Source organism: Coregonus lavaretus, assembly GCF_964263955.1.
Source record: "Coregonus lavaretus genome assembly, contig: HAP1_SCAFFOLD_9569, whole genome shotgun sequence".
Lineage (NCBI taxonomy): Eukaryota > Metazoa > Chordata > Actinopteri > Salmoniformes > Salmonidae > Coregonus > Coregonus lavaretus.
The window spans coordinates 3,593-14,324 of NW_028165448.1; the positions used below are offsets into that span (position 1 = coordinate 3,593).

The following is a 10,732-nucleotide window of genomic DNA, read 5'->3' on the forward strand; positions in this document are numbered from 1 at the left end:
CAAGGGAAACGTATGTTAACATTGTCAAAGCAAGTGAAGTAGATAATAAACTAAAGTGAAATAAACTATAAATATTAACAGTAAACATTACACTCAGAAGTTCCAAAAGAATAAAGACATTTCAAATGTCATATTATGTATATATACAGTGTTGTAACAATGTGCAAATAGTTAAAGTACAAATGGGAAAATAAATCAACATAAATATGGGTTGTATTTACAATGGTGTTTGTTCTTCACTGGTTGCCCTTTTCTTGTGGCAACAGGTCACAAATCTTGCAGCTGTGATGGCACACTGTGGTTTTTCACCCAGTAGATAAGGGAGTTTATCAAAATTGGGTTTGTTCTCTCTCTTTCTCTCTTTCTCTCCGTCTCTCTCTCTCTCTCTCTCTCTCTCTCTCTCTCTCTCTCTCCGTCTCTCTCTCTCCGTCTCTCTCTCTCTCTCTCTCTCTCTCTCTCTCTCTTTCTCTGTCTCCCTCTCTCTCTCTCTCTCAACAGGGTCTATGTGTGTCTGTTCCTCTGGACCGGTGTGTGTGCCTGTTTGTGTTGGAACGCACAGGGAAATCTGTTGCGTCCTCGCAGGTTGAGAACAGTAACGGCGGCGAGGGAAACAGATACATGTTGTCGCCGGTATGAACTTTAAGAAGATCCCATATAGAAGGTAGGCAGAATATTATTCTACACAGAGACATTAATATTACTCTGATAAAGTTCTGTTTGATAAAGTGCCGTTTTATTGAACTAACTAACCAATATTGTTGTTTGTCGGTTAGTTGACAATTGGGGTTAGGTTTGTTGACGGTTGGGATTAGGTTGGTTGACGGTTGGGGTTAGGTTGGTTGACGGTTGGGGTTAGGTTAGTTGACAGTTGGTGTTAGGTTAGTTGACGGTTGGGGTTAGGTTAGTTGACGGTTGGGTTAGGTTGGTTGACGGTTGGGGTTAGGTTGGTTGACGGTTGGGGTTAGGTTGGTTGACGGTTGGTGTTAGGATGGTTGGGGTTAGGTTAGTTGATGGTTGGGGTTAGGTTAGTTGACGGTTGGGGTTAGGTCGGTTGATGGTTGGGGTTAGGTTAGTTGACGGTTGGGGTTAGGTTGGTTGACGGTTGGGGTTAGGTTGGTTGACGGTTGGGATTAGGTTAGTTGGCGGTTGGGGTTAGGTTAGTTGATGGTTGGGGTTAGGTTGGTTGACGGTTAAGGTTAGGTTGGTTGACGGTTGGTATTAGGTTGGTTGACGGTTGGTATTAGGATGGTTGGGGTTAGGTTAGTTGACGGTTGGGGTTAGGTTGGTTGACGGTTGGGGTTAGGATGGTTGGGGTTAGGTTAGTTGACGGTTGGGGTTAGGTTGGTTGACGGTTGGGGTTAGGTTGGTTGACGGTTGGGGTTAGGTTGGTTGACGGTTGGGGTTAGGTTGGTTGAGAGGAGTCGGGTTTTGGCATGGTGAAGCCACCGATGCACTGGGGGACAAGTGTGTGTGTGTGTGTCTTGCCACTAGCAGGATCCTGAGATAGATCCTCTTAGATTTAAAGATCTGCTGGATCAGACTCCACGGCTGTGCAGGCTGGGCTGATATTCAGCATTAATAACATTCTGTTCACTGGTACAGATTATAGTTTCCCATTCTAACGCAACAAGCGGAATGTGAGAGAGAGAGCAGGTGAAAGTTCAAGTCCAGCCGAGGTAGACACAGCCACCCCCCTTAGTGTGTGTGTCCAGCCGAGGTAGACACAGCCACCCCCCTTAGTGTGTGTGTCCAGCCGAGGTAGACACAGCCACCCCCCTTAGTGTGTGTGTCCAGCCGAGGTAGACACAGCCACCCCCCTTAGTGTGTGTGTCCAGCCGAGGTAGACACAGCCACCCCCCTTAGTGTGTGTGTCCAGCCGAGGTAGACACAGCCACCCCCCTTAGTGTGTGTGTTTCATTATGATGGTGATACCAAAGGAGGGTTGTTAGATCAGCCTTGACCGCTCACACTAATGATAGAGACAGACGGGAAGAAAGAGGGGAAGGGAAAGGGAGAGTGGGGAGAGAGGGGGAGGGAAAGGGAGAGTGGGGAGAGAGGGGGAGGGAAAGGGAGAGTGGGGAGAGAGGGGGAGGGAAAGGGAGAGTGGGGAGAGAGGGGGAGGGAGAGATGGAGGGAGAGAGAGGGACATGAAGGGAGAGATGGAGGGAGAGATGGAGGCAGAGATGGTGGGAGAGAGAGGGACATGGAGGGAGAGATGGGGGCAGAGATGGAGGCAGAGATGGAGGGAGAGATGGAGGGAGAGAGAGGGACATGGAGGGAGAGATGGAGGGAGAGATGGAGGGAGAGATGGAGGCAGAGATGGTGGGAGAGAGAGGGACATGGAGGGAGAGATGGAGGGAGAGATGGAGGCAGAGATGGTGGGAGAGATGGAGGGAGAGATGGAGGGAGAGATGGAGAGAGAGATGGAGGGAGAGATGCCCCTCTTTCGGAGGATAACAATGCTTTCTCTGATCAGAGCCTCTGTCCCTTCAGAGATACACACACACACACACCTGTCGTCCACTAGCTGACAGAAGAGTGATGGAGCCACAGTGAGACCAACCACCCTCTCACTCTGCTACTGAAGAGATACTGGTAGTGTAGGCTTTTGCTCCAGCCCTGCTCTAACTCAGTTTACTAATCAGCTGCTCTCACCACCTTTGAGCTCAATAAGGCGTGTTACAGCAGCCTGCATATCCAGTAGCTCTCTAGGTAACTAAAACCTTTATGAGCTCAATAAGGCGTGTTACAGCAGCCTGCATATCCAGTAGCTCTCTAGGTAACTAAAACCTTTATGAGCTCAATAAGGCGTGTTACAGCAGCCTGCGTATCCAGTAGCTCTCTAGGTAACTAAAACCTTTATGAGCTCAATAAGGCGTGTTACAGCAGCCTGCATATCCAGTAGCTCTCTAGGTAACTAAAACCTTTATGAGCTCAATAAGGCGTGTTACAGCAACCTGCATATCCAGTAGCTCTCTAGGTAACTAAAACCTTTATGAGCTCAATAAGGCGTGTTAGAGCAGCCTGCGTATCCAGTAGCTCTCTAGGTAACTAAAACCTTTATGAGCTCAATAAGGCCTGTTACAGCAGCATGCGTATCCAGTAGCTCTCTAGGTAACTAAAACCTTTATGAGCTCAATAAGGCGTGTTACAGCAGCCTGCATATCCAGTAGCTCTCTAGGTAACTAAAACCTTTATGAGCTCAATAAGGCGTGTTACAATAGCCTGCATATCCAGTAGCTCTCTAGGTAACTAAAACCTTTATGAGCTCAATAAGGCGTGTTACAGCAGCCTGCGTATCCAGTAGCTCTCTAGGTAACTAAAACCTTTATGAGCTCAATAAGGCGTGTTACAGCAGCCTGCATATCCAGTAGCTCTCTAGGTAACTAAAACCTTTATGAGCTCAATAAGGCGTGTTACAGCAACCTGCATATCCAGTAGCTCTCTAGGTAACTAAAACCTTTATGAGCTCAATAAGGCGTGTTAGAGCAGCCTGCGTATCCAGTAGCTCTCTAGGTAACTAAAACCTTTATGAGCTCAATAAGGCCTGTTACAGCAGCCTGCGTATCCAGTAGCTCTCTAGGTAACTAAAACCTTTATGAGCTCAATAAGGCGTGTTACAGCAGCCTGCGTATCCAGTAGCTCTCTAGGTAACTAAAACCTTTATGAGCTCAATAAGGCGTGTTACAGCAGCCTGCGTATCCAGTAGCTCTCTAGGTAACTAAAACCTTTATGAGCTCAGTAAGGCGTGTTACAGCAGCCTGCGTATCCAGTAGCTCTCTAGGTAACTAAAACCTTTATGAGCTCAATAAGGCATGTTACAGCAGCCTGCATATCCAGTAGCTCTCTAGGTAACTAAAACCTTTATGAGCTCAATAAGGCATGTTACAGCAGCCTGCATATCCAGTAGCTCTCTAGGTAACTAAAACCTTTATGAGCTCAATAAGGCGTGTTACAGCAGCCTGCATATCCAGTAGCTCTCTAGGTAACTAAAACCTTTATGAGCTCAATAAGGCGTGTTACAGCAGCCTGCGTATTCAGTAGCTCTCTAGGTAACTAAAACCTTTATGAGCTCAATAAGGCGTGTTACAGCAGCCTGCGTATCCAGTAGCTCTCTAGGTAACTAAACCCTTTATGAGCTCAATAAGGTGTGTTACAGCAGCCTGCGTATCCAGTAGCTCTCTAGGTAACTAAAACCTTTATGAGCTCAATAAGGCCTGTTACAGCATGTTAGAGCAGCCTGCATTCTGCTATGTGGGAAAATGGATCATCTTATATCCCACTTTTACATCAAAATGGTAGAAAGGGATTTAGAGAAAATACTGAAACGGATTAAGAGAAAATACTGATACGGATTTAGAGAAAATACTGAAAGGAATGTGGAATAATGCAACTAACCAACCACAACTTGGAAGTAAATAGCTTCCCTGAATCCTTCCCTGAATCCTTCCCTGAATCCTACCCCGAATCCTACCCCGAATCCTACCCTGAATCCTACCCTGAATCCTACCCTGAATCCTTCCCTGAATCCTACCCTGAATCCTACCCTGAATCCTACCCTGAATTCTTCCCCGAATCCTACCCTGAATAATACCCTGAATCCTTCCCCGAATCCTACCCTGAATCCTTCCCTGAATCCTTCCCTGAATCCTTCCCTGAATCCTTCCCCGAATCCTACCCTGAATCCTTCCCTGAATCCTTCCCTGAATCCTTCCCTGAATCCTACCCTGAATCCTTCCCTGAATTCTACCCTGAATCCTTCCCCGAATCCTACCCTGAATACTACCCTGAATCCTTCCCCGAATCCTACCCTGAATCCTTCCCCGAATCCTACCCTGAATCCTTCCCTGAATCCTTCCCTGAATCCTTCCCTGGAACCCACTACCCTGGCATCCAGCACGCACTACCTTGAAACCCACTCACTCACTCACTACCTTGAAACCCACTCACTCACTCACTACCCTGAAACCCACTCACTCACTCACTACCCTGAAACCCACTCACTCACTCACTACCCTGAAACCCACTCATTCACTCACTCACGCACTACCCTGAAACCCACTCACTCACTCACTACCCTGAAACCCACTCACTCACTCACTACCCTGAAACCCACTCACTCACTCACTCACGCACTACCCTGAAACCCACTCACTCACTCACTCACTCACTCACTCACTCACGCACTACCCTGAAACCCACACACGCACTCACTCACTCACCCACTCACGCACTACCCTGAAACCCACTCACTCACTCACTCACTCACTCACTCACTCACTCACTCACTCACTCACTCACGCACTACCCTGAAACCCACTCACTCACTCACTACCCTGAAACCCACTCACTCACTCACTACCCTGAAACCCACTCACTCACTCACTCACGCACTACCCTGAAACCCACTCACTCACTCACTCACTCACTCACTCACGCACTACCCTGAAACCCACTCACGCACTCACTCACTCACCCACTCACGCACTACCCTGAAATCCACTCACTCACTCACTCACTCACGCACTACCCTGAAACCCACTCACCCACTCACTCACTCACTCACTCACGCACTACCCTGAAACCTGCGGTGTGTGTGTGTGTGTGTGTGTGTGTGTGTGTTGACTTATGAAATGTAGTTTTGTAACATGTCCAGATGTGCCTCTCTCTGTAAACCGGGATTGAGAGATTTACCGCTGATTAAAGACACACACACACACACACACACGTCTTGTCTTTGACATCAGGAAATGGACACACTCGGACCTGTCCTGTGGCTGCCATAGAGACGAGGCTGTAGCCATGCAGACGGTTGCTTAGCAACGTGGAGGGCAGATAAACTCAGATAACGTGATGTGGATTACAGTGGTGTTCTGTAAATCCCCCCCTGAATGACCGTCACACACACACACACACACACACACACACACACACACACACACACACCACAGTAAGGTTTTAACTCAGCGGTACCTGGGACAGTCTGACACTACTTATATAGGCCAACGCACACACACACTCACACACACACACTCACACACACACACACACACACACACACACATAAAACATGTACAGTAAGTATCCTGGGGGTGTGTTCCAGATTGATGAATGGCAGAGTTCCATCCAGCAGGAGATATCAACCTACAGACTACGAACACGCTGCCAACTGTGCCACACATGGAGTGAGTTACACCAAACACACCTACTGATTCATCTCTTACCTCTGGAAGCACATCTGCTGTTCACCCTGCTGTACCTGCTTCTACCCATAATGCTCGGTTTACCCATGAACCTCCACAGCTCTGGATCGTCCCCAGCCTGGTGGGCGGGTCTGTACTCTACTTCCTGTCTGTGGACCAATGGCAGGCTGCTGCTGCCTGGCTGTACGGGGCGGGGCTCAGTGGTCTATTCATCTCCTCCACTCTGTTTCACACCGTGGCCTGGAAGATCAGACACCTCCGGTTAGTATCTCTGTTTCACACCGTGGCATGGAAGATCAGACACCTCCGGTTAGTATCTCTGTTTCACACCGTGGCCTGGAAGATCAGACACCTCCGGTTAGTATCTCTGTTTCACACTGTGGCCTGGAAGATCAGACACCTCCGGTTAGTATCTCTGTTTCACACCGTGGCCTGGAAGATCAGACACCTCCGGTTAGTATCTCTGTTTCACACCGTGGCCTGGAAGATCAGACACCTCCGGTTAGTATCTCTGTTTCACACCGTGGCCTGGAAGATCAGACACCTCCGGTTAGTATCTCTGTTTCACACCGTGGCCTGGAAGTTCAGACACCTCCGGTTAGTATCTCTGTTTCACACCGTGGCCTGGAAGATCAGACACCTCCGGTTAGTATCTGTTTTACACCGTGGCCTGGAAGATCAGACACCTCCGGTTAGTATCTCTGTTTCACACCGTGGCCTGGAAGATCAGACACCTCCGGTTAGTATCTCTGTTTCACACCGTGGCCTGGAAGATCAGACACCTCCGGTTAGTATCTCTGTTTCACACCGTGGCCTGGAAGATCAGACACCTCCGGTTAGTATCTCTGTTTCACACCGTGGCCTGGAAGATCAGACACCTCCGGTTAGTATCTCTGTTTCACACCGTGGCCTGGAAGATCAGACACCTCCGGTTAGTATCTCTGTTTCACACCGTGGCCTGGAAGATCAGACACCTCCGGTTAGTATCTCTGTTTCACACCGTGGCCTGGAAGATCAGACACCTCCGGTTAGTATCTCTGTTTCACACCGTGGCCTGGAAGATCAGACACCTCCGGTTAGTATCTCTGTTTCACACCGTGGCCTGGAAGATCAGACACCTCCGGTTAGTATCTCTGTTTCACACCGTGGCCTGGAAGATCAGACACCTCCGGTTAGTATCTCTGTTTCACACCGTGGCCTGGAAGATCAGACACCTCCGGTTAGTATCTCTGTTTCACACCGTGGCATGGAAGATCAGACACCTCCGGTTAGTATCTCTGTTTCACACCGTGGCCTGGAAGATCAGACACCTCCGGTTAGTATCTCTGTTTCACACCGTGGCCTGGAAGATCAGACACCTCCGGTTAGTATCTCTGTTTCACACCGTGGCCTGGAAGATCAGACACCTCCGGTTAGTATCTCTGTTTCACACCGTGGCCTGGAAGATCAGACACCTCCGGTTAGTATCTCTGTTTCACACCGTGGCCTGGAAGATCAGACACCTCCGGTTAGTATCTCTGTTTCACACCGTGGCCTGGAAGATCAGACACCTCCGGTTAGTATCTCTGTTTCACACCGTGGCCTGGAAGATCAGACACCTCCGGTTAGTATCTCTGTTTCACACCGTGGCCTGGAAGATCAGACACCTCCGGTTAGTATCTCTGTTTCACACCGTGGCCTGGAAGATCAGACACCTCCGGTTAGTATCTCTGTTTTACACCGTGGCCTGGAAGATCAGACACCTCCGGTTAGTATCTCTGTTTCACACCGTGGCCTGGAAAATCAGACACCTCCGGTTAGTATCTGTTTCACACCGTGGCCTGGAAGATCAGACACCTCCGGTTAGTATCTCTGTTTTACACCGTGGCCTGGAAGATCAGACACCTCCGGTTAGTATCTCTGTTTCACACTGTGGCCTGGAAGATCAGACACCTCCGGTTAGTATCTCTGTTTCACACCGTGGCCTGGAAGTTCAGACACCTCCGGTTAGTATCTCTGTTTCACACCGTGGCCTGGAAGATCAGACACCTCCGGTTAGTATCTCTGTTTCACACCGTGGCCTGGAAGATCAGACACCTCCGGTTAGTATCTCTGTTTCACACCGTGGCCTGGAAGATCAGACACCTCCGGTTAGTATCTCTGTTTCTCTCTCTGTCTGTCCCTCTGTCTGTGTCTCTGTCTGTCTCTCTCTCTGTCTGTCTCTCTGTCTGTGTCTCTCTCTCTCTGTCTGTGTCTCTCCGTATCTTTCTGTCTGTGTCTCTGTCTGTGTATAATAACTGTCTCTCTACAGTAGAGTGGAGCAGTGTGTGTATAATAACTGTCTCTACAGTAGAGTGGAGCAGTGTGTGTATAATAACTGTCTCTACAGTAGAGTGGAGCAGTGTGTGTATAATAACTGTCTCTCTACAGTAGAGTGGAGCAGTGTGTGTATAATAACTGTCTCTACAGTAGAGTGGAGCAGTGTGTGTATAATAACTGTCTCTACAGTAGAGTGGAGCAGTGTGTGTATAATAACTGTCTCTCTACAGTAGAGTGGAGCAGTGTGTGTATAATAACTGTCTCTACAGTAGAGTGGAGCAGTGTGTGTATAATAACTGTCTCTCTACAGTAGAGTGGAGCAGTGTGTGTATAATAACTGTCTCTCTACAGTAGAGTGGAGCAGTGTGTGTATAATAACTGTCTCTCTACAGTAGAGTGGAGCAGTGTGTGTATAATAACTGTCTCTACAGTAGAGTGGAGCAGTGTGTGTATAATAACTGTCTCTACAGTAGAGTGGAGCAGTGTGTGTATAATAACTGTCTCTCTACAGTAGAGTGGAGCAGTGTGTGTATAATAACTGTCTCTACAGTAGAGTGGAGCAGTGTGTGTATAATAACTGTCTCTCTACAGTAGAGTGGAGCAGTGTGTGTATAATAACTGTCTCTACAGTAGAGTGGAGCAGTGTGTGTATAATAACTGTCTCTACAGTAGAGTGGAGCAGTGTGTGTATAATAACTGTCTCTACAGTAGAGTGGAGCAGTGTGTGTATAATAACTGTCTCTACAGTAGAGTGGAGCAGTGTGTGTATAATAACTGTCTCTACAGTAGAGTGGAGCAGTGTGTGTATAATAACTGTCTCTACAGTAGAGTGGAGCAGTGTGTGTATAATAACTGTCTCTACAGTAGAGTGGAGCAGTGTGTGTATAATAACTGTCTCTACAGTAGAGTGGAGCAGTGTGTGTATAATAACTGTCTCTCTACAGTAGAGTGGAGCAGTGTGTGTATAATAACTGTCTCTCTACAGTAGAGTGGAGCAGTGTGTGTATAATAACTGTCTCTACAGTAGAGTGGAGCAGTGTGTGTATAATAACTGTCTCTCTACAGTAGAGTGGAGCAGTGTGTGTATAATAACTGTGTCTCTCTACAGTAGAGTGGAGGTAGCTTAGTGGTTAAGAGCGTTGTGCCAGTAACCGAAAGGTCGCTGGTTCTAATCCCCAAGCCGACTAAGTTAAAAATCTGTCGATGTGCCCTTGAGAAAGGCACTTAACCCTAATTGCTCCTGTAAGTCGCTCTGGATAAGAGCGTCTGCTAAATGACTAAAATGTAAATGTAAATGTATAATAACTGTCTCTCTACAGTAGAGTGGAGCAGTGTGTGTATAATAACTGTCTCTCTACAGTAGAGTGGAGCAGTGTGTGTATAATAACTGTCTCTACAGTAGAGTGGAGCAGTGTGTGTATAATAACTGTCTCTACAGTAGAGTGGAGCAGTGTGTGTATAATAACTGTCTCTACAGTAGAGTGGAGCAGTGTGTGTATAATAACTGTCTCTCTACAGTAGAGTGGAGCAGTGTGTGTATAATAACTGTCTCTCTACAGTAGAGTGGAGCAGTGTGTGTATAATAACTGTCTCTACAGTAGAGTGGAGCAGTGTGTGTATAATAACTGTGTCTCTCTACAGTAGAGTGGAGCAGTGTGTGTATAATAACTGTCTCTCTACAGTAGAGTGGAGCAGTGTGTGTATAATAACTGTCTCTACAGTAGAGTGGAGCAGTGTGTGTATAATAACTGTCTCTCTACAGTAGAGTGGAGCAGTGTGTGTATAATAACTGTCTCTCTACAGTAGAGTGGAGCAGTGTGTGTATAATAACTGTCTCTCTACAGTAGAGTGGAGCAGTGTGTGTATAATAACTGTCTCTACAGTAGAGTGGAGCAGTGTGTGTATAATAACTGTCTCTCTACAGTAGAGTGGAGCAGTGTGTGTATAATAACTGTCTCTACAGTAGAGTGGAGCAGTGTGTGTATAATAACTGTCTCTCTACAGTAGAGTGGAGCAGTGTGTGTATAATAACTGTCTCTCTACAGTAGAGTGGAGCAGTGTGTGTATAATAACTGTCTCTCTACAGTAGAGTGGAGCAGTGTGTGTATAATAACTGTCTCTCTACAGTAGAGTGGAGCAGTGTGTGTATAATAACTGTCTCTCTACAGTAGAGTGGAGCAGTGTGTGTATAATAACTGTCTCTACAGTAGAGTGGAGAAGTGTGTGTATAA

General features: G+C 47.4%; 1 long non-coding RNA gene across 1 annotated transcript; it reads left to right on the forward strand.

Annotated features, from left to right (window-relative positions):
* Positions 1–549: 549 nt before the first annotated feature.
* LOC311115856 lies at positions 550–6,491 on the forward strand. Its single transcript, XR_014611317.1, has 3 exons — positions 550–661; positions 6,104–6,185; positions 6,304–6,491. It is a non-coding gene; the product is annotated as an uncharacterized lncRNA (long non-coding RNA).
* Positions 6,492–10,732: the final 4,241 nt, after the last annotated feature.